At 35.9% G+C, this 5,181-nt stretch overlaps 1 pseudogene; it reads right to left on the bottom strand.

Moving 5' to 3' along the window:
• Positions 1-357: 357 nt before the first annotated feature.
• LOC148550993 (uncharacterized) lies at positions 358-1,917 on the bottom strand (annotated as a pseudogene).
• Between the last annotated feature and the right edge of the window lie 3,264 nt (positions 1,918-5,181).

Raw genomic sequence — 5,181 nt, 5'->3', positions numbered from 1 at the left:
CAGTGACGCGGTCGCGTGGGACAAATTGTGCCACTGGCACGCCTCCAGTCTCGCTCCAGCGTGACTCTCTGTTCGTTTTTATTTTCTCTTCTCTCCTTGCGACGCGGACGCATCGCTGATGCGGTCGCGTCGCGTGGCACTTTTTTTTTTTTTGATAATCTGAAAAAATATGCAGAATGCGGTGTTAATGTGAATGTGATGCAAAACTCCAGGTTCAATATAATAAAATAAAATAAAACTCAAAAATAAATAAAACTAAATAAAAAATTAAAAAGGAACGATTGTACTATGGTGGGTTGTCTCCCACCTAGCACTTTTAGTTAAAGTCCTTAAGTTGGACATTTGGTGAGCTTCCTGTTATGGTGGCTTATGCTTGTATTCATCCAGGAATCTCCACCAATGTTTGTGATTCCAGTAACCTCCGGGGTCCCAAACTAGGCGCAGAAGGCCTTCAAGTAAGTTAAAGCAAGTGACCAGGCCCCAAGAGTGGTTATTGATAGAATGGATTTCGGGGTCCCAGATCTTGCTGTTGCACCCGTCTTCTTGATGATTATCATGATTCCATCCGGGTGGTTCAGCTTTAGAATTCTCACTGAAGCTTCCAAACAACTTCCTAGACCCATTCAGTTGAGCTTTACACCAACCTTTGCGTTTAAATTTAAAGCTTCCAACCATAATGAACCTTGCAGGATAATTCTTACCACTGACCATCTTCCTCTTACTCTTAATGCCATAAAGAGCTCTAAGTTGACCATCCGTCTCCAGTAGCCCATATTCAAGTGGAATTAGAAAGCTATGGGATATGAATTTTACCCACTTGAATGTTGTGAAGGATGATGGCAACTTAGGGGGAGGGGTTTTTAATGAAATTGCAAGCTCCACTCCCTTATGCTCTTCTCTGATAATTACCACCTCTTTGCAAGCTTCTTCAATTTCAACCACTTCCTCTTGGTAGCTTTCTTCCAATTCAATCTTCTCTTCATTGCTTTCCAAGGGCATGGGAGGTTGTGCTTCTTCTTCTTGAATCTCCATCTCTTGACCAACCTCTTCCAAGTCTTCAACTGTGATATGCTTTGGAGGTTGTACGCTCTACTCAATATCAACATCAAACACCATGGAAAGAGGCTCTGTGACTGGACTTTCCAATGGAGGTACAGCATCTCTTAAGTCTGCAACCACTTCTTCCTTTTTAATAATTGCTGCTTTGTCCAGTTGTTCAAGTATAAAGTCGTACTCATCCTCGATGTTTTTCTTTCTATGACAACTCCTTTCAACTATTCTTTCATTTTCAAGGGTCTCTCCTACCCTTACCCGTAGGGCCTCCTCTAGCTCTTTATGAAGTATGGATTCGCGAAGATGATTCCTTCTTTCCTGTTCCATATCAATAGCATAATTGGGATCATCTTGCTTTTGGATTGATGGATGTGGGTGCTCTTCCATGGATGGTGGTGATGGGATGGAGAGATCATTCTGTGGTTGAAAAGGAAGTGCACTAGAGCTTGAAGGTTGATTGTTGAAGGTATTTGGTGGTTTGATTTGGGCAATGAGAGCTTGTATAGTAGAATTTAGATTGGCAAGTGCTTTCTCCATGGAGGTTTGGGGTGGATCTATGTATGGTTCATTTGGTTCATAAGGTAGTTGGTATGGTGGATGTAGGTTAGGGTCATATGGAGGTGAATGGTGGAAAGAGGCTTGTGAGTATGGTGGTTCAAAGTTGTGTTGAGGAAAGGGTTCATAGGCATATGGTGGTGGTTGTTGATAGTACATTGGAGGTGGTTGTTGCCATGAGGGTTGATCAAATCCTTGTGGCTCCTCCCATCTTTGATTGTTCCAACCTTGATGCCTATTCTCATTGTAATTTCTTCTTCCTGCAACATAATTGTAACCAGACTCATAGCCAAAGGGGTGAGAGTTCATAGTAGTAAATGAAAATTAAAAATGAAAATAGAAAAATAAATTTAAATTAAAAGGTTATTTAAATTTTGAATTTGAAAATTAAATTTTGAAATTTGAAATTTAAAAATTTTTAAATTTTGAAAATGTTTAAATTTGAATTTTGAAATTTGATTTTTGAATTAAGATAAGATAAGATAAAAATTTTAAAAATAAAAACCTGAAAATTTTTTTTTTCGAAAAAAATTAATTAAAAATATTTTTGAATTTAATGAGGAAAGAGAAAAACAATAAAATGACACCAAATTTCAAATTTTTAGATCAAAATGAAGAAAACAACTAAGAACAGCTTGAAGGTCAAGATGAACGCGAAGAACAACTTGAAGATCAAGATGAACACTAAGAACAAATTTTTGAAAAAAAAAAATTTAATAACTAAATAAAAACCAATAACCTCTTAATTTATGAAAAAGCAAAAATAAAAACAAAAATAGAAACAAATAAACAAGTAAAAAGCAAATATTTACAATAACCAATAATAAGGCACACGTTTGCAATTCCCCGGCAACGGCGCCATTTTGACGTTAGGATTTTTGCCAGTAAAGAATGTCATAAAAACAGTCGCGTTGTAGATATAGTCTCTAAACCGACAAAAATCCCTTCGTACAAACGTTTTGGTTGTCACAAGTAACAAACCCCTTTTAAATTGATAACCGAGTATTTAAACCTCGGGTCGTCTTCTCAAGGAATTGCAGGGAAGTATGTTCTTATTATTGGTTATGAGTTTTGTAAACTGTGGTTTTGAAAGTGAGGAAGCAGTATGTTGAATGATAATAAAAATAAAATAAATAACTATAAAATAGACTCTTGGCAAGGTATGAAAACTGGAAGTCCTATCCTGATTATCCTTATCAATTGTAATGAGAATTGGATTTTAATCCCACTTGGTCATCCTTTATTAAACAAAGGAAGGTTAAGTGGACTGATCAGCTTGATTCTCAAGTCCTAGTCAACTCCTGTGGAGAGACTAGTGCTAGAGCAATCCTAGCTCAAGCAAAATCTGCCAATTTCAATCACTTGCTGAGTTTGATAACTCAAGTATTACCAATTACTTGACCAAAGCCAAAAAAGAAGAAAATATCTAAATTAAATTAAAAGCATTAATATAAATAAAGCAAAGCAATCTTAAATATGAAATACCTCAAATAATATTAAATAAAATATGCAGATCTTAACATGAAAAGTTCATAAGCCAATTGGGAAACATATCTAATACAAGCATTGAAGCATCTGAAAGTAAAAAGAGGAATATAAAGTAAAAGGAATATTAAACCTGGGATTGAGAGTCACTCCTAAAACTAAGAGAAATCCTAAATCCTAATCCTAAGAGAGAGGAGAGAACCTCTCTCTCTAAAAACTACATCTACTCCTAAAATTGTAAATATGAGAGCCTCTTTATAAATGAATGCATTTTCCCACTTTATAGCCTCTAATCTGTGTTTTCTGGGCCGCAAACTGGGTCAAAAACAGTCCAGAATTCACTGGTTTCGAATTTTACCACACTGGATTTCCGTCACTGCGATGCGGCCGCATGGATCACGCGGTCGCATCATCTAGCGTCAGGGAAACTATAGCATATTATATATCAAATCGAAGCCCCGGACGTTAGCTTAACAACGTAACTAGAACCGCGTCGTTTGGACCTCTGTAGCTAAACTTATAGCCGTTTGAGTGCAGAGAGGTCAAGCTGGACAGCTTAGCAATTTCTCCAACTTCTTGCATTCCTTCCACTTTTGCATGCTTTCTTCCCGTCCTCCAAGCCATTCCTGCCTTATAATATCTAAAATCACTTAACACACATATAAAGGCATCTAATGGTAATAAGAGAGGATTACTAATAAGCAAATATAAGATCAAAGAAGCATGTTTTCAATCAAAGCACATAATTTGGAAGGCAAATGTAAAACCATGCAAATAGTATGAATAAGTGGGTAAAGAGTAGATAGAAACCACTCAATTGAGCACAAGATAAACCATAAAATAGTGGTTTATCAGTGTCTCATGTATTGCTCACAAATTAAAAAATCAAAAGAAAAAGAAAAAAAGTAGTAAAATGCAAGAGACTTAAGTTATATATTATAAGTTGTTCTGATTACTTTGATGTGGTGGTATTATCTATAATTCTGAGTGTATGAACTGAACAGTGCATATTTGATCTTGATGTTAAGGATGTTGAAGCAAAACAAATAGCAAAAAAAAAAAAAAGTAAGGTCCAAGGCTCTAAGTATCAATGGTTAGGAAGGTATAAAATGATTAAAAATCTCAAATGAGTTGTTTTCCTAACTATATGCTTATGGTGTGAATGTGTCAAGTAATTCTTGAGACAAAGTACTAAGAGTCGAGATCAAATACAAATACAGAGTATGCCAAAGGCTCTGAGCACTACTGACTGGGAGAAAGTAAAAGGAAAAAATTAAACTTCAAAAGAGCTCCCCTATCAAGTGCTTGTGGTGTATTTGTCTCGAGCTAAGCTCAAAGTGCAAAGCACCAAAGAAAAGAAAAAGAAAAAACTGTGTTCAAGGATTAATCAAAGCTTCAAAAGAATAAAAGAGTCCATAATATCATTTGAGTTCTAGTTCTGCAGGATATCAAAATTTCTGAGTTTCAAGGGATAGTGAGATGCCAAACCTGTTCAGAATTATAGTACCATAAATCCCACTCAGTGATTAGACAAGAGCTTAAATGAACACTCAAGTCTTAGGCATTTTTCTCTTCTCAGTCCTATATTGTTTTTAGTTGCTTGAGGACAAGCAACAGTTCAAGTTTGGTGTTGTGATGCGTGAGCATCTTGTAACCATTTTCTGCTTATTTCTCAATCCTATCTTGCCCTGGTTGGATGCTACTTTGCATTATTTTTGTGTTTTAATTAGTTCAGGTGAAATTTGGATCAATTTGGTATAGTTTTTAGCAAAAAGGAGAAGCTTCAAAGCTGCCAACCAGTGCGTTAAACGCCAAGCTAGTGCGCTAGCAACCAGCGAACTCAGAAGAGTTTCTGCCCTCTTGGGGTGCTAAACGCCCAGTGGAGTTTAGTGCTAGGCAATCCGAATTTATCCATCTTCAAAGGAGCATCTTTAGTGGATTTAGCTCTTAGTTGTTATCTTATCTTTTATTTTTGTAATTTTTATTTACAAATAAAATCTTTTAGGTTTAGAATTTAATATTTTATTTTAGTTTAAATCAAATTACATTAGATATAAAAGGAAAAAGATTCACCTTTTAGAATAATTT

Source organism: Arachis ipaensis, chromosome B7 (genome assembly GCF_059453495.1).
Source record: "Arachis ipaensis isolate K30076 ecotype BB chromosome B7, ASM5945349v1, whole genome shotgun sequence".
NCBI classification, from domain to species: domain Eukaryota; kingdom Viridiplantae; phylum Streptophyta; class Magnoliopsida; order Fabales; family Fabaceae; genus Arachis; species Arachis ipaensis.
The sequence above is the reverse complement of the archived record's forward strand: the minus strand, read 5'-3'. Positions and strand labels throughout refer to the sequence as shown.